This window comes from Nothoprocta perdicaria, unplaced genomic scaffold (genome assembly GCF_003342845.1).
Source record: "Nothoprocta perdicaria isolate Ctin4 unplaced genomic scaffold, notPer1 scaffold_84, whole genome shotgun sequence".
Taxonomy (NCBI): domain Eukaryota; kingdom Metazoa; phylum Chordata; class Aves; order Tinamiformes; family Tinamidae; genus Nothoprocta; species Nothoprocta perdicaria.
The window spans coordinates 1841761-1866279 of record NW_020456132.1 but is presented as its reverse complement, the minus strand read 5'-3'; positions in this window follow the sequence as shown (position 1 = coordinate 1866279).

Below are 24519 nucleotides of genomic sequence, written 5' to 3'. Positions count from 1 at the left end.
GGTGTTTGCCTTATACTGGCTAATACTATACTGGGGATATATTTAAATAACTCTCTAATTGGGTAAGGTATATTGAAACTGTTCTATTATTAAAAAAAATATTCACCTGTGAACTGAATTGCTATTCTAAGTCTGCTTTCCAAGAGATCTCTTGCATCTCTTATCTTGTTTGGCCTATCCTTCAAAATACCCACCTTATTTGTGGATAGGATTAAAACCAAACTGAGAATTATTCTCCTCCGAAAGTTCAGAAATTGTATTGTAGCTTTGAGGAGAGGAGGTGTGGTTAGTTCTCCTGCATAGCTGTTTCACAGAAGTGAGGAGGAGAGGAAAGTCAATTGGGCAATCTGCTTTCCTGCACTTTCTTTTTCCCCTGGATCTCGATCCTTGAGCCATTAAAAATGGCAAGACTCACGCTAGTGAAATGCGGCTCGTTCTATGTTTTGCATCAAGCTCTGGAGCCCTGCCTGCCCAGCAGCCTCTGGTTGTGTGACCTGGAAAAGGAGCATTCCTTTAGCACCATGCAAGTGATAGGGTGGGACGTGGCTAGTCCAGGTCACGGAACTGCACTTTCATATTCCATTAAAGTCGACTCCRCACCGTCACCTGCTAGATCTTGTGGTTTTTTTTCCCTTTTTCTCATGTTGCTGTATATACTGCTGTTAGGAAACAAACTTTCAGAGCCAATGTCTTGTAACTGCATTGCCAAACGCTTCACAGGATGATAGGTTGTGATCAGTGAAGTACTGAGCAATAGCAAGTGGAGGCAAAAGGGTGAGATAAGGGTGAAAAAATGTTAGTTGTGTCTTGGAATGGGATGAAAGAGTAGATGAAATGCAGAGTTAAAGGAAAACAGTTCCATATGGCAGGAACTGCAGAAGAGAGGGACCTCACACTCAAACAGCCAAAGTGGAAAAGAGGAAGACTAGACGAGACAGAAGCTGGGACTGGTAATGTGTTCCTGTTGCAGAAACTGGGATACTTGCTCYGTTTCTGTTGTGTGTGCCTTCCCCCCCGCCCCCAGCTGGGAGCAAAAATCCTGCAGTCGGATTTATCCTGTAGTCTTGATGTCTGGAGCTCCACAGACTGCACTATCGGGTGTGTGTCTGCTCTGTGTGAGCACGGATACGTGAGCTTGTGCATCAGGGGAAGTCCGAAAATACACAGAGTCTGCCCAGAGAAGCTTTTACCTGCATAGAAATTCATGTTTCCTTTCCACTTTGCAGTTTAGTTTTGGGAGGGGGATAAACTTACCACAGTCATCCCCACATTCCTGCTTTCCTGAGGCATCCGTAGCTTCCTGAGATATGGAGAAACTATATTCAGGAGAGATGTGATGAATAAAAACTGCTTTGTAAGGTCTAAAGGACACCAACAGTGGACACCAATAAACTACAACTTTTCCCTTAGGGTGGGAGTATTGCTTTTCTAAGATTTCATCATAACTTTTCAAAGAGTGTTTTCTTTTAGGGCTGAGGGTAAAATTCAAGCAGTTGCTTTTAATAAACTAATGAAGTAGAGAGTGGTGAGAGAAGAGAAAGGAATTCTGGACTGTGAGAGCAGCTTTCTTCTTATGGAAAATGATGGCTAAATAATGTTTTGATGAATTATTATCTCTGAATCTCACAGATGTGATAGGCCATTATTGCTCTGTCTTTCCTAGAAGTTTGGAGACGCATACCTTGTTAGATACAAAATCCAGTAATATATATTCATATCTCCTTCTCAATAAACCTTGCCTTTAGGTACAACAGCTATTCAACATTATGCCGTCGTGGTTGTCAGCGTGCTCAGTACCGAGGTTTCCAATAAATAATCCTTTTCATTTTGTGCTAGAGAGCAATTGTCATTTGCTGTTATGTTTTACGTGTAGGCCAAATACCCCACAGATGTATTGACAACGAAGCAGTGTCACTTTTAAAAATGCATGTATCTGCCCTAAGCCCAATTTTGCATTTTTATGCTCATTAGAGTGTTTTTGCTACTAGCTTCAAGAACAATATCATGTAGTAAAAACAAATGCTTGAAATTGGCTTCTGTCGTTTTAATGTTTTCTCTTTGTTCTCTTTGCACTGGAAAACTATTAAACTTGTGCAAATGAAAGGGGGTTGTATTAAGCATAAAATTGTTTTTGTATTAATGAACCCTGCCGAGGCTTTGCTTGAATTTACAAGCAAAGCGAGCTCAGGCCTGACTCTGCAAAGAACAGTGCTGTGTATTCTCTCAATGGAGTCGGGAAAACTGGAGTTAGTTTGAAGGGAATCAGAGCTAGCCTACCGGAGAGGCTGTATCTGACGCAGAGGCTTTCTGCTTGTTATCCCTGCAATTAGGCATTGCAACAGAGATAATGTACAGCCAGGAATAAAACTATAGATAGGAAACACTGCTGTGACCTCACTGGCAATTGCAAAGGGCACAAGCCTGGTCAGATCACAGCGGGATGATAACGGGATGAGGTTAAGACCAAGGTTTACAACAGGATTCATGGAGCGCAGTGCAGTCCGTTGTTTGCGCCTTGGATAAACAGCAGGAGAAAATGCCTTGTATTGTTTTGAAGGAAATCCTATTTTACAATAGTTAAAAGTAATAAGAAAAAAGAGGATCTCCTGCATTTCTATGTGAGTTTATAACCGGATGCTGCTTTCAGACTAATTTGCTAAGACCTGAAATTACAGCGGTGAGATGCGGGATTTGTCCCTGCTTCCCAGCTGCTGTGCCAGCCGGGGCTCGTGCGCCCGCGTGCCCGCGGAAAGGGGCCTTTCCCGGAGGTGAGGAATGGCTGCTTTGCTGCTGGGGGACCACAGCAGTGTCCTGCTGGGGGGGCGATCCCTGCACAAAATGAAGAAATACTAGAAACATTTTTTTTTTGCTGTCGCAGCAGGCTGACCTGATAGATGTGGGTGTTGCGAGATACACACTGTATTTCCACAAACTGGCATAGCAAGCACTTGGAAAGCTTCACAGAGAAAACTGAAGGGCTGGAGAAGGGAAAGGAGGGTTTTGTGCGTAAGGAAGGGTATCGACGTCAAGCGCTTGGGTCTCCTCTGTCGTTGCTGTAGTCCTGCCACGTGGCRGTGGCAGACTCGTGAGCGAATACAGCAAGGACATGTGTGAACATTCACGGTGAGGTGCTGGGCACGCTGGTGTGCCCAGCTGAGAAGCTCCAATCGGCCTCTTAGCTTAGGGCTCAAGCCTGGTGCAGCCTGGGACTGCTCGGGATGGGGAGGAAGGTTTAGAGTTTGGGGAGTGAGGAATACGTAACAATATCTGGAGGAGAGGGGCTGAGGAGGGTGGAAAGGGATTGAAGGAGAAGATGAAAAATTTGTTCAAAAAAAATCAGAGCTTGCCTCAGAAACACTGGGAAGTGCTGACCTCTGTGACTCTAAGGAAGCTGGATGTGATAAAATCCAGGGCAGCTCTTCAGGTGGTCAGACTGAGGCTTGTCATTCAGCAGTTCTCGGGATCCCTTCCTCTGGCAAGGAGGCTGATTTGATGCTCTTTGTCTCTGGCAGTAGCGAAACACAGGGAGGGGAATAAGGACCACGTTTGAGATGGAGACATTCGAGCCTTTATGCTGGTTCTGCTATTGGCAATCTCCGTGACCTGGGGCAAATTGGTGGCTCATTTTCCCAGCTGTAAAATGGGTTTGTGCTGCTGTGGTGAAAGCAATTAGCCTTACATCACTCAGCCCCCTATGAGGGTAAAATGTGGGACAGACGCCTCATCTGCACTGGAGGATGCAGAATTTCTGCAGAGAAGTAAGTGTGTAAGGGTGTCATCACAGTACGCTCGCACGCCTTGAATTCTTTAAGGAAACCTCTTAACTTTTGAATGCTGAAGTTTGCAGTCTTCATAATGGCCTTTTAACCCAGGAGTGTAATTTCATACACSTTGTGAAAGCGAGGCTGGTAAAGCAGAGGTTCACCTCAGGCTGTGTTAGTAGTGAGGCTAGAACGGTTGGATTCCCTGGAGAGAGGGAAATGTCCGGGTGTCAGCGGCAGAAAGAAGTTGTTCTCTGTGCGGACCAGGTGACGAGAGGACTGGGAAGGCTTGGCAGAGAGATTCCCAGACATCTGCCCACAGCAGAGCAATGCCAGGGGTCATTCCAGGTTCCAGAAGGGAATGCACCCCAAGGACTCCCCTGCCTCTATGAATAAGGATGATTTCTGCCAACGATGCCTCCTTCTGAACCTATCCTCTGATCAGCTGACCGAGCTGTAGCTCTTCCTCAGTGTTTGTCTGCTAACCTTCTGTTTACAGCAGTGATCCAGGAGCCCTCTCCCAGACTGTGTTTGCTGCTRTTTCCCCGTCTTCATCTGCTCCGAGATTTCTCATCTGTGTGTGCCATCATTTTTGTTCCTTGGTTTATGAGTTATCTTTGCTTGGCTAAATCAGTTTTCTTCTGTTGTGCCTTACAGAAAACTGATCCTTGCTTCTTTGACTTTCTGTTACCTACTTACTTCTAACAGCAGTCTCCCTTCCTTAATAGTTCCAAATGCTTCTTGGATAACTTCTCCTTTGATCTCGGTGCTATCCTCAGATTCTGACTGCTTCCCTCATCCATTCCAGCCTGAAACTACTTTGAGTTCCTAAAACAAGCCTCCCACCCAGCAATGCCAATCTCCAATTCCCACTTCCAATTCCATTCTCAGCATGTTGTTCTCTCACCCTGAGCCTTTTCCCTGATTTCACCTTATAGCACTTCTACTTATTCCAAAAGCAATCTCCTCTTCCATGATGCCTGGGAGCCTGCAATAGGAATAGTGAGAGAACAGCCCCAACTCCAAGTTCAAGGGTGTTATTCTCCCTTGATTCAAGCCAGCTGAGAACAGTCATCACCAAGGGAGCCCTTTTAAGCCTCTGTAGCCCATGCCCAGCTTTGTGGAGGTGATATGTACGTTTGGTGTGCAGGAGCCCTAAGATGCTTGGTTAGTATTTGCAGTGACAGTTTGGATGTTGAGCTCTTGCAAGCCTCCGTGGCGCCTGCACAGATGGAGGTTTCAAGAGCCAAACTGGCCTTTGAAAACCTGGCCAAATTTAAGTGGGTAGGAAAGGCAAAAAAAAAAAAAAAAGCAGCCTTGACACACAGGCTGTTTACTTGCCTGCTCTTACGTTCTTGTTACAAAATATATGCTCACTGAAGAAAATAGGTGTTGAAACTTTTTTTTTTTTTTTAAACTAGGGCAAAACAATGGATATTGTTAAAATGTTTTGGCTGAAATGTTGCAAAAATATTCAGCCTGCGGCAGAAACCAGCCTGGAAAACTGTCGTCTTAATCCTTAAAGTTSTAACTGCAAACAACTGAAAACAGTATCTTAAAAATGGTAGTGCCAGAATTCCACTTCCAATAATATATTCCAGATTAAGACGGAGCTTCACAGAATCAATGAGACACTGAAAAGTGGCATAATAGGCTTCCAGCTTTAAATAATCAATTTTATATAATGCTTTCAATAATGATTTCAAGCACCTTTATGTATTAGCATATATAACGTAGTGGAGAGAAGATTAAGAGATACAGGAATAGAAAAGAAAAGTAGATTCAGATAGGATTTGTTGTCTTTCATGGGGAAAAAAAAAGATTATTCAAAAAAACTGGTTTGGAATAGCAGAGGAAAACAGTCATGGGAACGTGCAGAGGAGCTGCACAGACAGCGTCAGGGTTGGGAAGGGAAGGGAAGACCTACTCATTTTCAATGGGAATCTGGAAGAGAACTTGTGAAAGAAGGGCTTGTCTATGCAGATTGGTCCAAGTCTGAGGAAATATTCACTTTAAATTTGCAGCTTGTATGTTTTTGTTCAAATGATGTTGAAATTTTAACTCTATTTTGTTTCTAATTGAGCCAAAGTCCATTGGCTTACCTAATTATAGAGCAGTTTATCCTATTTCTCTAGACAGCCCTGGTCACCCTTCTTCCTTCTTTTATGTGTTAAGCTTTCTAAATTTCACTAATCAAGTGTGTTTTTAATTTTTTTTCAGGTAATATYTGTTACTGTTTGTCAAACCCCAAGTTTCCTTTGGGATATGTGTGTTTGTGTGTTTGTTTTTTCCTCCCTGTTTAGGAAAGATAGGAAAAATATGGATGAAGGTCAAATGAAAGAGGTTTTTAAAGTACTATTTCCTCTCCCTGCAAAGCAATTTTTTTAAGAGCAGTAGTAGCTTCCAAAATGATAGATACTTTTTGTACTGTCCTTTTGGTACAGGCATGCTTATCTCTCCGTAAGATGCTAGACTTTTGTTCATGAGGTCATTAAAATCTTAATAATGATATTGTGAAATAAGCATCTCTGGCTAGAAATTTGATGGATAGTTTCACATATGCTCTTTAGATCTTTTTGCATAGTTCATATTCTGTCAAAATCTTTGTTTTTTAATGAGACAGGGCTCCCATTAGCATTACTGGAGTTTTCTTGACTAAACCACTAAAATTCATCTACTAATTCATTTGTACGCTGTTTACAAATAATATTTGGGACCTCAGGCCTTGTTGGCATCTATAAAATCTACTTAAATGCCAATACTCCTTGTAGTTATGCTAACTAAGGGGAGAAAAAAAAAAAACCTCTTTAAAAAATTMCCTTAGACAGCAAAGAATAGATGTGGTGCTTGCCAGAGGGCAGAATGGGCAGAAAGGAAGAGAGTGTTTTGTGTGTCTGTCAAAGTTTTGACTGGCTCTTTCTCTCAGGACTGCTGCTTTTTTTAATATATCTTGGGATTCCTGWAGGGAGTTCATATGTCAGGTTGCTCCTGTGTCACAGCAGCTCCTCGGTTGTCCGGCTGATCGATGGACMGTCTGTGCTGTTCCAAGCTGGTGAAGACTATCCTTGGATTTCACTACTGAGAAATACTGGATAGCTTACRACTCTATAGAGTCCATGGAACAAAAGCTTTTTTTTGCTGGATACGCTAACCACAGAGAGACCAGGCTTATCGATGACGGGTTTCTATCAAGAATCGCAGCACTGGAAACACCAAGGAGCATCTCTGCTCCTTGAAAACCCTTTCTTTGTGCTCCGCTCCCGAGGTTGGGAGGCTGATAAGTGTTTATAGCAGCAGCTTTGCCTTCACTCCAGCAGAGGTGTCAACACCTTTAGCCACGTGAATTACGTCTGGCGGTGGCAGGAGCCAGATGCCCAGCTCCCACATTAAAAGCTTCCCAGCAGCAGCATTCATGTGGTTCCCCACCTTGGGCTGGCAGCTGTGCAGCTTTTTTCAAGCTGTCCTGATAAACTYGCCCTGATGGAGAATTTGGGATTTTGGAATTCTTCCTCCTAGGCCGTCTCTCTGTTGTCTGCTGCTTGTAAAGCTTCTGTGTGGGTAGCTGATCTTAGAAACTGAAGTAATCATCTCTTGTATATGATGACTTTCATCTCTTACRTTAAAATGTTTTTCTAGTTAGCCATAAATTAATCTCTATTACTACTCTTTGCTCTCAAGCAAGATCAATGCCTTTGTATTTATGTTAAAAATGCCTTTTGCCTATCTTCAGACATAAAACCTCACTCAAAAGGCACTTGCCTGTCGCTGTTCTCATCATCATTTATTGAAAACCACTTACACTGATGTTGTGTGGCCTTAATGTTTGTTAGTTGCTTTAAAAGAAGAATCCCAGCTAAAATGAGATTGTGAAGCCAAACGWAAGATTTTTAAGGATCTAGATGAATAATATTTCATAATTTAAACTTGTATTTAAAAAAAAAAAAGCCTTCATTATGGTCACCGAGATAATGTCTGATTCTGAACAAAAGACACATTAGTGCTCTTTAGTAGTTGCCTGGGTTGAAAGACTGCAAGACAAAATAACCTCTAAGAGAATTAGCAGCTCCTATTCATCCCTTTTAACTCTTGGCACTGAATCATAGCAATGGCAATCTAAAATGTCAAACATATATAAAATTATTACTGCTGTAGTGTGCAGCTATTGGTGCGTGTAACTTAGGGATTATCTTTTTTTTTCCGGAAAACAAGGAATTTGGCTGCCTCTTGTTGAAAGTCTCTCCTGTCCTTGGAACAAAGGGAAAAGAGTATTTCCAACTTCATGCTCCTCAAATATCCAAATTGCTCCCAAGTCCTACAAGCAGACTAAGCATTTGGTTATGCAAATACTGAGTAATCATACGCAACTGTAGCAATGGAGTAGTTATTCACCTGGAATTTTCTGTAAGATCTAATGCTATATGTCTTATGGCAAGAGGAAAGACTCTAGGCAGTATTTGGTATGGGTGTGCAGACATGCTGGGCTCATTGCACAGCTGGTGTCCACCTGCTGTTGCATTGAGATATATATATATATATATGTACAAGTAAACAAGTTGTAGTTTATTGCAGGCCTAATTCCTGCATTAYGTTCTATTTACTCTAATTAAATATCTAACACACTTTTACAACCCACTTAAAAATTATGTTCCTGTTTCTGGTTCTCACTTTTTCTTTATATCAGATATTAATGTTAATGCCCAGACCATTTTTTGTCTCCRTTTTTTCATTGTGCTGCTACTTTTTTTCCACCTTTCAAGTATCAGGCTCTTGCATGGAAGTATTTGACAGTCCACATGGGGGAAAAAGGYAGAAGCAGATAAAGTAGAGTTGACTATTTTAGCCTTTCAGAGGCTATGAAATATGAGAATATATTTGAGTAATTCAGATGATCTTTCCATACTGAAATTCTTATGGAGGGAACAAAAAACTATATATAGGAAATGTTTATAATTCTCAGATCAACTTCTGGTAAGTTCTGAGCATGTTCGTGGCAGTCACCTTATATAGGATATGGTTGTGTGAGGGACATAGGGCATTAAAGGTTTTGAAGAGCAGGAACAAATCTAGTGAAAACGCAATATTTTGGAGGGAAGCAACTTCTGGCACAACAGTGGAAATATTTCTGATTAATATCTCTCAAACTAAATTCAGTCCTGGCTGACAGCTCCTATTGGAAATGTCTACCTCAGCTTTCACATTAAAATGCTGTATTGAAAAAGGAAACCACAGAGATATTGATCCTTCTTTCAGGGGAGGAGAGATGACAGCTTGTATTCAGGATGCTCCTCGTGTGCTTCTCTGCTCTGTTCATCTCAGTTACTCAAATCGTTTTCCATGGTAGGCAGGTAACTCGGTTGGGCTCTAGGATGAATTTTCAAGCGTGTTCTTGAAACAACCAGTGTTTTTTTGTGATTCATTCTCCCTCCACCAGCCAGCCTCTGAGCCATTGTGCCTGCTGATGCTCAGTAACATACAGAGAAGGGTTTCCTTGGATGGTAAGTTGTAGTAACCTGCGCATTACACCTTTTCTTAAAAGAGTAATCATTTCTAAGGAAGAATTTTTGAATCACTGACTCCTAAGAAGTCAAGAGGTATTGTAAAAAGCCTCTGTTGGGCTTGGGATGGGTAGCAGGGCCATGCGACAGTCGGTGCCGGAGAGGAGCTTGTTCAGCTTTTGAAACAGTGGCAGAGCAGCTAAGACCCTTGCCTGGTGTCCTGGGGCGCGAGATCCCAGGTGAGGAGGAACTTCCTCACTGTGAGGGTGCCAGAGCAGTGGAACAGGCTGCCCAGGGAGGCTGTGGAGTCTCCTTCTCTGGAGGCCTTCCAAACTCGCCTGGGTGCCGCCCTGTGCCACATGCTCTAGGTGTGCCTGCTTRAGCGGGAAGGTTGGACTGGATGATCTCTAGAGGTCCCTTCCAACCTTGAATATTCTGTGATATTTGTTTGGGAGCACTATTGAAAATTGTCAGTCATGGATGCGTCCACCTGCATGCAGGCACTGAGGGCAGAGGGCGAAGGCAGCGTCACAGCGCGTCGCTCGCTGCGTGTTTCTGGCTGTAGAAACCCATGTGCTTTTGCTGTTCCAGCCCAGAAGGCAAACGGGCTCGGCAGAGCTGCAGGCCTTTCCAGAGCACTAAAATCTATACCGAGCTGAAAATGATTCCTCTTTCATTGAGCTGCTTAAAATAAAGTGGCTTATGACCTCTTGAAAGTATGTCTGACCCTGTGGGAATAGGGAGAGACCGGATGAACTGAATTGGAGCAGAATCCGGAGGGGAGCACAAGTTTGAATTTGGACCCAAACGTCACGGTTTTATACTGCAAAGTTGGAGGTGAGGATCTTGAGCAACTGGTATTGCCTTCCACTGAACATGCAATTTCATTCTGTAGTTCCTTTATCAAGAAAAATAAGGATCTATGGCATATTTTTAAGGACAACTTCATTTCTAATTTAAAGATGTTTAAGAATAACGTAACCTAAAAAAGAAAAAGATAGTTTTTCATTCCTCAGTATGTTGTCCTACTACTACTAATTGCCTCAAGAATGAAATTTTCTTTAACACCATGTAAATTCTGACAAATTGCTTACCGTCACTTAATCCTCTCCATAATAAGCAACATAACTTTGTAAAAAAAAAAAATCATTATTTTCCTGTTGAAATTTCTTCCTGAAAATTCTGATCAGCATCATCTTTTAAGTATAGTGGAAATAGATAGTTCTCACAGCAGTGCTATGTAGAGGCAGCAAATCACTCTGCTTCTGTTCAGGCGGTTCTCCCTGTGTCCTAGCGTCTTATTAAGACAGTGATCTTGGCCAAAAGCATTACCTTGATGCTCATGTTCAGCTGACCTTGGATATAATCTGGAAGTCACCTGGAAAAAATGGTTGGTCTCCAACATGTCTTCCGAGTTTGATAAGTTTACCCTATGTTCTTTGTCCCCACATATATGCCCTTGTTTTGGCTACATCAAAATCACATATTGTTCCATAGTTCCCAGTTCTCATCAAGCATTCTTGATCTCACGCTGTTTGAGCTAAACCAGAAGCATTCAGCTTGATTTCAGTTGGTCGGGGAGTCTCCTGTGAATGGCTGGTGAACAACATGCTGTGCTTATTGCTTCAGCTCTTTGCTTTCTCCTGTCAYGCCTCTGCATCTTCTCTCTTACCTGCTGAAGCTCTTACGTTGTATGGCAAAAATTATGTAGCTCTCCTGTTCTGCTACCAACAAGTACATTTATTTGGACTAGAGAGCAAGCGAAAACCTTGTGGCTTTCGTCTGCATCATTTATTTGTCATATTCAAAACTATTATTTTGGGTTCCCTAGTTTGCATGGAAAAAGCAGGAACTGAAAGCTTGTAAACAGACCTGGATCTTGCTTCTTAGGCTGCAGATCAGAGTATGTTTTGCCTCACCTCTTTAGAGGTGAGAAAAGTGGCAATTGTAGTAATTTTTAGTAGGGTGAAGACTGAAGGGAAAATGGCTGATTGAAAAATGTAATGGAAAAGAAGTACACAAAGTCAATTTTAAAAAGTCCTGTTATGGAAGGCCACCAGGATTGTAAAAGAACTTGTGCAGGCATTTAATGTCAGAAAAAGAAATCATTCCTGCTTCAGGATATTTGCCATTTGCTTTACAATAATGAAATACTGTACACAGACCGAAATGTTTTGGAATCCAGTCTCATCGTGTCCATCAAATGACCATGCTCGAGGTATTTATTGATGAGGCTGGATAAATCCGAGCTGAAGAGAACACCACTTGTCATGGAGTGAGTAAAAACCTGGGCATGATGCCAGACTCGCAGGGACAATTTTGCATTGGCAGATAGTGATTTATATTTGTCTTTGCTTCCATCACTGACTGTCAGAATAGGTAGCAGGGTAAGGGAGGAAAGAGAAAAGCAATTAAACCCACAGCCCCCCACAGCCTGTATTCTTACAGATATGTTATTTACATAAAAATTAAAATGTATTAAAATCTCCTCATTGCATTCCCATTACTGTATGTGAATCAGATATGGTGATTACAATCKCTCCTTTACTCCTTTTCACCATAGTAATTGTTCTCATGTTAAAATGTCCATAATCCTGTGACARTGGAAACTAGCTTAAGTCAAAATTAGACTGGGTTCTTGATAAATAGGCTGAGTTCTTGGTTGAATGTTCTTGTTACCCAGTGGTATTTTCTTTCAGTCTTCAAATATTCATGCTCCAGACTGCTTTCAGTGAATCACAGAAGGATCTATAGACTTGAAAGATTGAAAACGACCAACATATAGAACAGGATTTTATGACAAAGAAAGCTTTTTTTTTTTTTTTTTGCTTTCCTTGCTTATTAAAATTTATTGCTGCACTTAGGAACAGACTGGCTTGTGCAAGTAGTAGTAGTTTCCACCCCTCCCCTATAGCCTAAGAGGAAAAGAGTGTTCTTGGACGAACGTTGAGTTGGGAGAGAGAAATGACTCGTTCCCTGTGCTAGTCCCCTCTGACCCAACCTCATGAACAATCAAGAGACTGGGTCTGAAGTCTGGCTGTGCTGTAAGAACAGGGTAGCTCCACGTGAACTCAAGGGGAGAAGGGAGCGAGACTTTGGTCCATGAGGGGTCCCAAATAGCCAAGGAGCAGCAAGGCCAGGAAATCCCCTGAGGGGAAAGCAGTGGGAGGCTGGGAGAGCACCTGGGAGCAGTGCGGCCTGTCCTGTGACGGACCTTCCTTCACCTTTTAGTTACAGCCATTGCTAGAGACAGGATACTGGGCTACGCGAATCCTGGGTCTCGTTCATGTTCTCCTGCAGCTTTTTTACCTGGTTCTTCTTTACCTGGCCTATGAAGTGGCAAGGGAATGAGAGAGGAGAGAAAAGAAAAAAGCTTAAACCCCACAGCTCAGAACTTCGGGGTTCAACATCCAGAAAAAGCTCAAGAGTCTTTTGGTTTATGTTTCTGTTGCTACTCTCCTGCTGGCATGGATGGGAAGGAAAGGGGATCAAGTAATATATTCTGGATACCTGCTGAAGCTGTCTCTTAATGACAGTATTCTTCATCTTTTAGAGAATTTGTTTTAATGGGAGAAGCAATTGTACATAAAGTTGTGGTCTGTGAGCTCGTTCATAAAGCATGATCTGTGGCTTGTTCCTGTGCTTAAATGAGAAAGGAGAAGCTGACTCCGCATCCTCAATGAGAAGCCCATCCTGAGACAGCAACGGAGCGGCCAAACTCAGAGACACATCTGAAAAAGTACTTTTCCCCTCAAAATTCTGATTTCATTGCTAATAAAGGCTAGATTCAAGGAAGGGCAGTGAGCTTTGGCTTCATACGGCTTCCAGATGTAGATCAGAATGTGGCTGGGAAAGCTATTCGTAGGGGATTTTATTCTTTTACATGCCTTTTTCGCAGCAGAGAGCTCTTCCCAAGCAGGACATCTTAATCCCCTCTTGTTGGCAGGTTAATTAGGCCGGTCATTAAAGCCGGGGCTTGGAAACTGACAGCGCCAGCGATTCCTGCTAGACAGTAATGCTAGCCAGCTACTTTTAAGGTGACATGGCCAACAGCAAAATAAAATCCAGGCTTTTCTGAATCTTTCAGGATGCTTCAACGGGTTGCCCAAAGCCCTGGAGGGGGAACAGCCCTCCAGTAAGTGTCCCTGTTGTATAAAGAAGTCTTCAGTTTGAGAGCTGAGTGATTGTGGACAAGTACCCGGCAGAAATGCYGCATCTCCAGGTGRTTAGAGAGGAGGGATGGTGTTAAGCTGAGACGGCAGTCTCGGTTTTCTGTGTCTTTTCATCTGGTTTAACTAAGGTCTTTCAAAGCAGCTGGAAACTGAGGAGGAGGAAGGCAGATAACATCCGAATGTTGGTCTGCTCATGTATGTTACAGCCCTCCTTTTGCAACGTGCCTTTTTAACCCAACTTTGCTTTCACCCTTTTAGGCAAGAGAGACTGGAAATCTGTGAAAKGCCAGGATGAATCCTGCATTAGTCTTGTACAACATGCCTCAGATTTGTGACACTTTATTCATGRTGTCCTTTAGTACCTTTATTTCAAGGAGTTTTTGGTGGAGAGTCGCATGCAAGGACTATAAAGGAGGTGGCAGGGCCCAAGACATTTCAGCCTCTCCAAGGAAAACAAACCCGGCAGYGTGGTCTAGATACTGTCCCTATTTTCATCAATTCCCTAGCAAATTTGAGTCCAGATATAAATGTCCCAGATAAAGGAAAATGGATCTCTGTAAGGCCTCAGAAACCTTGCTTAACAAAATCCTCTCAGTCTTTCCAATAAAGTTCCTGATTGGGAACTTACTTTCTTAGAAGACAGTTCACAGGCACAGGCAGTGCGGGTTGCTCAGGCTCGGTATCAACAAGTGCCAGCTCTAATTACACCCCGGTATCTACCTGGCATCCCAGCTAGATCTCTGCTTCCCTTTTAATCCYTCCACTTCCCACAGAAGGAAGCACTGCACCAGGGTGATGTCTTCCAGGGCAACTTAGAAATGTAAGGTTGTATTGCTGCTCCTTTGCTGATGCCTCAGTACTTCAATTTTCAAATGGCTGAGAAAGAAAAAAAGACCTCCTTTCCACACACCTTTTTTTTTTTTCTTTTTAACCTCTTCATTAAAAAAAAAAAAAAAAGAAAAAAAAAAGAAAAAAAAAGACTTTTAGCAATCCCTTCCCAAGGGTTGCTAGTGGTACCTAAAGGCAAGCAGACAAAGCTTGGTGCATTATCCAGTTTATTAAGGACACACGGGTCATACTGCATCCTGTTAAGAGCAGGGGATGTAATAGCTGAGCTGTCACTTCTGAGGTACCTGCAGTCGTGCTGTACTAGCAAGGAAAGGGAATTTCTCCGGGCTCAGGAAATGGCCTGGGCTACGAAGTAGCCCTGTGGCACTCAGGTCAATCTTTAGTGTTACCTGAATTGATCTGGATGGCGACTCTTTATGGGGGAAAATATAACTGTGTTCTACATACATTTTTGGCATTTCCCAGTTTTTCTAGGAAAACTGTTCAGCAAAATTATTCCGAAAGCCAAGGAAAAGAAGCTGAAAACACTTTTTTAACACGCTGGCATATCATCATCTGGATCCGAATCCAGAGATGATGCCTGTCAAAATCAAGGTCTCTGTGCACACTCTTGTGTTTTTCTGGAGTCTTACTCTTGTTGCTGCATTTATCTTTTGTTCATAAAGTTTCTTTTACAGATCACTAGTGATTGCTACTGATTTCCTGAAGATGTTAATCTAGTGAAACTTGCAATTGCAGCATTTGAACTTTTAAAGACAGGCAAAGCAAAACTGCTGGAGTACATAGTCTGTGGTTCAACCTACTGGCCTCCTGATATGACAYTGTATTTTTGTTTCTTATTTCCCATATATCAGCAGATATGGATGGTGATTAGTAGAAACTAGTTTCTGGATCTGAATACTTACTGACTTTGGGCAAGTTCAGGTTCTGCATAGGACATAAATATAGAAATACATGACACGAGGTCATAAGGASACCTTCAGGTCGTCAGATCCTTTTTAAGGACATAGTCTAGGCTGACTCCTACATGAAAGTGACCAAAACCTTTCCTTTTTCCTTTTCCTTTTTTCACAGCTTTTCTAAGTATAGAACTGTAAGGAAAAATTACCACCCAGTTGCAACTGAGAAATAAATGAGTGGTATTCTAATTGTTTTAGAACATAGGTTTGAGGCAGGTAACTGGATTTAGGACAGAGAGCAGCTCCTGTTTGGCACTTTTGTAGAAGAACAATTTTAACAATGTCAAGAGAAGGTCAAAGAACCCAAAGAAGTAAGGTAATACCATTGCAAGGTACTGCAATAATTTTCACTTATAGATTACAAGTGTGTGTATCAGGACAAGGCTATTTCTTTTCCCCCATTTTAATAAKTGTTAATGCAGTGATCTGAATAAAGGTAGTTCAGTTCGAATAGGTACATTGATTATGCACTTAAGACTTTGGTAGTACATAGAACAAAGGAGTTATAAAAAGGTTATAAAAATCCTTGAGCTTAAAATTTCTGGTAAATGGTTCATGCTGATAGCCCTACTTCAACCAAAATGAATAAATCAAGTAAAAATRTATATGTGACCTAAATTTTATGAATAATACTGATTATGTGAGAAGACTCTGGGTGTAAACATTGATAACTACATTGTAAAAGACTGATTTAAAAGTGGCTTGTGGAAAAGAAGTTTTTATTTTCTGCTACAAAACAAGCTATGTCTTTTACATAAAAATTATCACTAGCAATGTGATTTTTTTTTTCTTCTTGAAAGAACTTTATTGGAAAATATAACCTGCGATTACTAAGCTTTATGCAAGCTACTAGTTTACGTGCGTTGGGGTATCAGGTAACAGAGGCCGGATACCGTGCTGACTTTGGAACGGTTGCCACGAAGCACGGGTTTATTTGCCTGGTGCTGGGGCTGCTCTCGGAGATGCAATATCCCTTCTCTAACTGATGGCTTCCATTTGCAGTGCAGCTGTCAAGATCCCAATTGCGAACCCGCAGCACTCGGCAGCTCTGCCGGTGCCCCTGGGAGGATGGAGGAGGTTCAATCAGGTTATCACAGTGCAGAGGAGAGCAATAGATCTGCAGTCCAACCCAGGCACACAGGCTGTGGCTCCCGAGGAGCAGAGAGTCTGGAGTTGATGCTGGAGGCTCCATCTCTTTGGAAATGAGCTGAAGCTGTCGTCTCAGCTTCGCTGTTTGGAGCATGGCCACCTCATGCACTGACACTTGGGTGTCACGGAGTGCTTGCGTTAGCAGCGCAGAATAGTTGTCCAAAGCCCCCTGTGCCAGGCCTTACAGGGGATAAAAGATGAACCCTGCCCCAAATCTTCCACTGTGCCGCCTGCAAGAAGYGGCCCCGTCTAGCTCAGGCTTCTCCAAGTGCTAGGTTCCTTTTCCTGAATATGAATAGCAAATATATATGTATTATTGCAAGTGAGTACCTTTATCTGAATATCAAGAACTGACTCTAAGGAAGTGGTATAGATTATAGGGAATTACAGCTTTATATGCCTATGTGTAAAAATGTGTTTACAAAGCATTTCCACTTTCCTTAACAGTTCAAAGTGACCAAAAGGAGGTGAGGGATGGATTTTGGACCAGTCTGTCATAGGACTGTAATACTGTTCTTAAATKACACCTTCTTGAGTGTCTGGTGGCTCTTCCATGTCTAAAAGTAGAATAAAGTACATTGCATCAAAATAGAATACATGTAAAAAGCAGATTATGTAAATAGTAATTTTTTTGTGCTGTGTAAAATCAGATCTAAATTATGACAGCTACATTTTCAGATGATGACAATTAAGCAAAAYGCATAGAGAAACAAAGGTTTAATAGAAAATATATGTTATTCCAATGCTTTTAAGATGTCGCCAGTGGAAGAGCTGATGGGCAATGTCGTATGTTCCCTGCTTTGTGAAGAGGAAGAAAATCAGTGCCATGGTTATCTTTATGCTTATTATAATTTTTCTCCTTTCATTCACGAGATCAATCCTGAGTCGATGCAATATCTGATATCCCTCAGTTTTGTCTCTGCGTGTCAGGTTTAAACAGAAGGCAGCCAGACAAGGTTGGATGGGTGGCACTGCTTCCACATGCCGTTGGCCTTATTCCTTCGGTGATTCCCGTCAGGGCACGTGCTCTTCTTGCCACCTTATTCGGAGCAAAGTGAGCTGGGGCTTTGCCACTGGAAACTTGTGGGGATCCTGCTTTGCCACGTGCACTTGCTTTCTGTCGTATCGACCGCTCTGACAGGCTAGGCTAATGTGCGTGAGCACCAGCCTGAATTTTGAGTTTTGGCAGAGGTGGGCAAATTGATTTTCATCCTAGAATTTTCCGAAGTAGTTTGCAACATTAATCAGCTTTTGCATGAGATAAGGACAATGTGGCAGTGTAGAACTGTTACAGTGGAAGAAAAAAAATTATGTAATTTTCAGAGGAGAGACAAAATAGATTAAAAATATCTAAAGTAGGATTTTGTCAGGGTTTTACTGATTTCTTCCTTTTTCATGGAATAAATCTCTTGAGGTGCCAGTATGTTACCTACCTGGCAAGTGTTCTGGACCTCAGCTTTACATCTAGTGCCACCCTGGTTCGTTGCTGCTTAGGAAGGAAAGTGTTTGCATCCCTGTCCCCGTTCCACTTCTCACAACAAAATTTTCCCTTACATTTTGTTTGTGGGCACTTCTGAAAACTCTTCAAGCTCAAACCTAATTAATCTTTGAGACTTGATATTTGAAAATAAAGGTACAACTTCAGTTGTCTAAGCACCAGGAGTCATATGTATAGTCATAATATTTTGAAAGTAATTTATAAGTGCTTGTTTTGAGACTGTGGTTAAAGGCTTTTTTTTTTTTTTTTTTTTTTTTTCAATTTTCCAAAATCTTCCAAACTTGTGGAATCAGGAAAGTGATCTATGTGAAGTTAAGGAACAATAAACATGAAGACAATATAGTCCTTCACTGCCTTCAGAGACTTTACAGGTAGATAACAATTCCATATTGAGTGAAGCACAGGTTCTTGAGAACTATGGTTGTGATAAAGTTCAAAAATAATAAGAATGCCTCATGTTAAGAAAAACTGTTTTGTAATTAGCAAGTAGGATTAAAGTCATGAAAATAAGAATATGTATATCCTTACTGTGCAGCCCTTKCATTTCTGCGTTCCTCCTCCTTTCCTCTATCTCTTCCAGGAAATGGAATATGTATTTTAAATTCTGCATCCCATTCCTGAAGTAAAAACRTTGAAGCTTAAAACTTAAAGATGTAATTAAACATTTATGTGATATAAAATGGTGTAGGAACGGGACAGGGAATGAGCACTTCCTGCTAGATGCAAGGTAATTCAAGTAGAAGGAATGTAAGAATTTGACTTCCATCACTGTAGTGAGTCACTGTCCTGAAGACTCGCTGTTCTGGGAGAGCGGGGCATTAAGGCGGAGAGACTCCTCCACCCTTCTTTATGACCMAGCCCTTTGGAAGAACCGAGCAGCTGGCAGGAAGGTTGTGAGTGTGTCTTTCTCCTTGACAGACCTGATGCTCTTCCAGCTACATTAGGTAAAATGAATTGATGGACTAGGGGGCAGCTTCTAGTTCATGCCAGGATAAGGAAGAACACCTTGAGCATGATTTACCTTCTTTTTGTTTTCAACAGATTGCCTAGCATGTGATTTTATTAAGGATTAATGCAATTGCTAACAACAAGGGTATTTTCTTTTCTTTTCATGTGACGACTGTGTGGGGGAATCTGTGAAAACATTCATATAGAAGTTAACCTATGGGATTCAGTGATAAATGAATCCCATTCATTTATCCCACTAAACTGGACTTTAATACAATAATAAAGTGGCATCACCATTAGATTAATTATGCCATATCTGCATATAGACATGAGGATTGCCTGTTGGAACTGATGATGTGTCTTGCATCTAAATGCTTCCTGCAGATTTACAAATTTCCATTTTCAGCAAAGTATATGATAGAGTTTTTGTGCTTTGGTATGTACTTGCAGAAACTGGCCACTACCCAATTTAGGCTGTCAGGGTAGATACATAATTTGACTSTGTTGGATATTATATGGATATTTAGCATCAGTTTGTAATTCTCTGACTTCCTACATACCAGGTATGGTGGAGCTTTTCATCCTGAAGTTGTATTTGAAATTTAATAGTCTGAATATTGTTGTTTCTGATCTGGAACATCAAAATCTATAGTCTTGGTAGCCCYCTGGCTCTAACTGTTGGGTGTGCATTTGTATCAACTCCAAAAGAAAGAATACAGCTATTTTTTCTTTTCCATGCAATCTACAAGGGACGTTTGAATGTCAGGACAGGGACATGTGGTTTCAAAAAGCAGCACAGAGGCCTGCTATAGAAGTTTGGAGCACTTCATGCAAACACTGCAGTTGCCATGTTACAAAAGACCTAACTGCCTTTGTAGTTCACTCCCTGGCCTTTGGAGGACTGTAATAGCAGCCGAATAGAAGAGCAATGGAGGAAAGCCCACTATGGAATGGAATTTGCCCACTATGTGCAAATTTATCTGAAARGGAAAATAGTGTCCCTCATACCAGTTGGCTTGGGCTACCAAACTCATTTTATTCAGGGGCATGCCTTTTAAAAGCTCACTGCAGTTCTGGACAACCCTGTTTCTTGTGGTAGTGATTTCTTCTGCTGCCATAAAAGCTTTTTTTTTTTTTTTAATTTAGTGAAGCTTTTCTGCTTCACCTGTCAAATTTCCTAGCTGTGTCATGAAAAACCAAAGCAGTGAATGTCAAACTTTGGAAAAACACACTTTCTAAGAAAACATTCAAACTTCATATTGGCCTTTATCCTTCATCCTGATAGTAAAAGCAGGAGCTCCATGCTCAGCCCCTTTGAAAGTCAAAACACAGCTTTAGGTGCTTAGATAGCGACTTACAGGGATAACTTCAAGGAGTTGCTGTTCAAATTCTTGGCTGTGGTTACATATATGAGTGAATCCAGATAACAGCAGACATGTAACACATCATGCCAGAATCCAAGTGATGAATACACCTGTTTGATAAGAGATTAAAATCCATTATGAAAGCATCAAGCATTTATTATAAATAACCCMCTATTCAAAGACTGAATAGCGCATGAGGATGTGCTTTGAAGAAATACTTTTTTGTGTATATGTGTGCAAATGACRACATCATAAATATTTGGCTTTGGAGCTTATAAAAGAAGAGGGATGTCTTGGAGTTTTCTTACTGGACCTGGCAGAGAGAAATAGGGCACCACAGGTAGTTGCTGAGGCTGGGAATAATGTGCCATTTCCGCAGTCACTCTGGTGCAGTTTGGCACTTGAAGGGAAATTCTCAGTCCTTGGGAATCATGCTAATACACTGGGATAGGCACTTCAATCAGAGGGCTGGAGACAGTAGCCTGGTATCTGTTATGATAACAGTAATTTTTACCAGTATATAATGGCAGAAATTCATACACCAGGCATAAAAATCAGCTGGTAAATGAGGGAACTCTAATTTATATATGTGGAGGTTTCTTTATGGCAATTTGCATGGTTTCATTATTGTAAAACTGGAAGGAAAATAGTTAAAATGAGGTTGAAACTCAGGTGGAAAACTAAGAGAAACTTTAAACCATAGAATCACCCCGGAGAAGGCTGTTTAAATGCATTTTGGTGCAAGAGTAAATTGAATAACAAAACAGAAGCGGTAAGCTTGCTGCTATAAATCACACAAGAAAATTAATTCATTAGAGCTTAAAAAAAAAAATACTTTAAAAAATGGAAATTCTGTCCAAACACCATTAGCAGATTAGAGCATAAGTGATGCAAGTTATGATGCAACCTGAAAATAAAATGTATAATAAGACAGGAAGACAAATACAAACAATAAAATATTCTGGAGACGTGATGCAAAATAGCTGGATGTATAAACAGAGGTTTCTGTCCTARTAGCAGATGACCTAGAGAATTATTTGTATTGCAAAAAATACTTAGGAAATTGCTTTTCTAAATGGATTTTTTTAGCAGTGAAATTTAGGGTAGCCTTAGCTGGAGAGGATTTTTTTTTTAAATAGAGATCATGTTTTTTGATGTATTTGCATTGCCATTAGTTCCCTTACTGATTTCAGATTGTTTGGAGTTTTTTGGATTGGAGTGATGGTTCTGGTAGTCTGATTATTTTTAATTAGCATTATCAAAGTAGTTGATATTCTAATTAGAGCACAGGTGGAAAAAAAATTAAAGCACCCGAGTCAAATTGTTTTCATGTAAACATTTGAAGCAGCTGGATGGCAACTGAGAGGTTTGGGCCTATATCCCCAAATCTGGGACAGGGTTTTATTTCCCATCAGTCGCTAGATCTAAAGCAGGAGAAGGAATGGCAGCGATGGGTGAGGGAATGTCACACACCGCAAAAACAACTGTGATCAAAGCCTCGAACTTGCCCSCAAAAATTTTCCTCCAAAGTGTTCAGACTCTGAAGCTGGATCCATGCAAAGATGGAATTGTTTAAAGACCTGAAGGCTTTTTTGAGCCCGAAGCCTGGCTTTGCGTGGGAGGTAGGATTGGATGACCTCCAAAGGTCCTTTCCAACCTAGATTATCCTGTGATTCTTTGATTCTCCCCGTACATTTTGCAGGAGGTGAATTGCCCTGCACGCTTGTGCCAGATAAGCTCAAAGGGGCTTCAGGCTCCCCAGGCTGCGGCTCCCTTGGGGCCTCAAYGCAGGACCACTGGGCCATGTGTCTGAGGTGGGTGCCCCGTGCAGGTTGGGGCAGCGCTGCGAGTCCCCACATGGTGCTTCGCCTTCCAAAATGGCCTGCCGTGTGGGCCGGGTCTGCGCTGTGAGTCCCCACAAGATGCTTGGCCTTCCAAAATGGCCTCCTGCCCATCCGGGGCTGCACTGCGAGGCCCCACAAGGTGCTTCACCTTCCAAAATGGCCTCCYTCCCGGCCAGGGCCACGCTGCGAGTCCACACAAGGTGCTTCGCCTTACAAAATGGCCTCCTGCCTGGCCAGGGTCACACTGTCAGTCCCCACAAGGTGCTTCGCCTTACARAATGGCCTCCCACCCATCCGAGGACGCACTGTGAGTCCCCAGAAGGTGCTTCACCTTCCAAAATGGCCTCCCTCACGGCCAGGGCCATGCTGGGAGTCCCCACAAGGTACTTCGCCTTCCAAAATGGCCTCCTGCCTGGCCAGGGCTGCGCTGTGAGTCCCCACAAGGTGCTTCCCCTTACAAAATGGCCTCCCATCCATCTGGGGCCGCGCTGCGAGTCCCCACAAGGTACTTCGCCTTCCAAAAKGGCCTCCTGCCTGGCTGGGGCCATGTTGGGAGTCCCCACAAGGTGCTTCCCCTTCCAAAATGGCCTCCTGCCTGGCTGGGGACACGCTGAGAGTCCCCACAAGATGCTTCACCTTCAAAATGACTCGTGTGCAGGCCAGGGGCCACAGAGAGGTGAGTGCGCTCCGGAGTTAAGTGCGAGCAGCTGGATTAGCGCTCGGATTCCCCCCCTGCAACAGATACTTTGTGAGCGAACTGCATAGCCGGTGCTTGGTAGGGGTGTTGAGTACTCGTTAATCTCCCTTTATTTGGGAATTACGTCTGCTAAGCTGTGCATGTCTAATTTTCCRTGTGCTCACCTACACAGGTATCATGTGTGCTCCTGCAGAGTAGTTTAAGATGAAAATCTTGCCTTTTCTGGTTTTTGAATAGCCTGGGCAAAATTGCTGAAACCGCCCCTTGTTTTTTTAATGACATTTTATGTTCATTGGGACAATATCTAAATCTGCTTGAAATTGGGATTGTTGGAGGCCTCTCTGCATTGCTCGGTGCCTAGCAACAGTCATCAGGGCCAGTATTTTCATCCACTTTCCCTTTGAAGTGTTTTCCAGTTTCTCCTAGCAAGGATATGAAATAAAAACAGCCTGAGAGACACTTACCTCTGCATAGCAGTGGCTGATTTTTGCCTACTTCAGGACAAGCTTGCTGTGGTAGGAAGCCCTTCAAATCATTCTTTATTATTCTAATATTATGATTTGAAATCCTTGAAATTAATCTCTTGGAAACCCTTTCTGTGCATGTAGTGGGAAGAGGAAGAATTTGTGTGCTCTGTGTCACTTACTTAGAACAAATCCCGGGTCATCTGTGGGGAGGAAGAGAAAGCAAAAAAATAGGCCAAAAGGTTTATTTACCTCAAATTATACTTCAAACATGTTATCACGAGAAAAAGCCTTGCATACTTTCAAAATATGCAGGCAGCTTGCAGATGCAAATAGTTTTTCATCTCCCTGCTGTTCAGACAATAATCCTATTTTCTCAATATTAATAACTGGAGGAGCTTTAGGGGGAAATCTACTCTTGCAGCAGATGTTGAACCCAAACTGCATAGCCTGGACCTTATGTGCAAACTATTTGCTTTCTTTGCCAGGTTTCAGCTGGAAGGTGCGCTGCTCCAGCCTTGTGCTGTGTTTTCTCTCCATTAGGAAGATGTTGTGCCTGTGGTGCTTGAGGAGTGTCAGGAGAATTGCATATGCATTTGCAGGTGCYATTTGCCTGTTGCAGAGGGCTGCCTTCCTCAGGAATGGCTTTGCRTTGCTGTCCCTCTTGGCAGCAAAGTAAATGAAGGAGAGAACAGTTATGTTTGTTCTTTTTWAATTTATTTTATTTAATTGATTTTAATTAAAAGGTTTTAAAATTGGCYCTCTCCGCTGCTAGCCGTAGTGTTTGGGGTTGGTGCAGCGTGGTGACAGCTYGCGTGTGCCAGGGCTTGTAGCTGGCCTGGGTTGTGCAGGGCGCCCTGTTTGCTTGGGCAGTAGCTGTGCCTGCTTTAATGAAAACCCGATTAAACCCAGGCTGGAGCCTCTGAGTTCCTACTACAGGTTGCTGGAGAGCTAGTGAGATGAGATCATTTTTGCCCATATGAGAYTCTTAGGGAGATGGGCTGTTTTGTGAAGATGGAGTGGTTTATAGTAAAGAGGATCCAGGCTTGGGACTGGATCCTCAGCCTGCGTAAAATGGTGTAATGCCATGGATTTCAATGGGACAATGTTGTAAGCAAGTTAACATGTTAAAAACAAACTTAACTAGGGCAAGGGTGGGGAACAACCCACCTGTAAACTCCACTTCTCCGGGCCTTTCCTTATTTGACTCCTTTCCTGCAGCYTCCCCACCTACGTAGTCATTTATTTTATTTATTTTTCTTCCTAACCGTCATACCAAATAACAAAATCTATTTGTGCAGTTACACTGCATTTCAGGA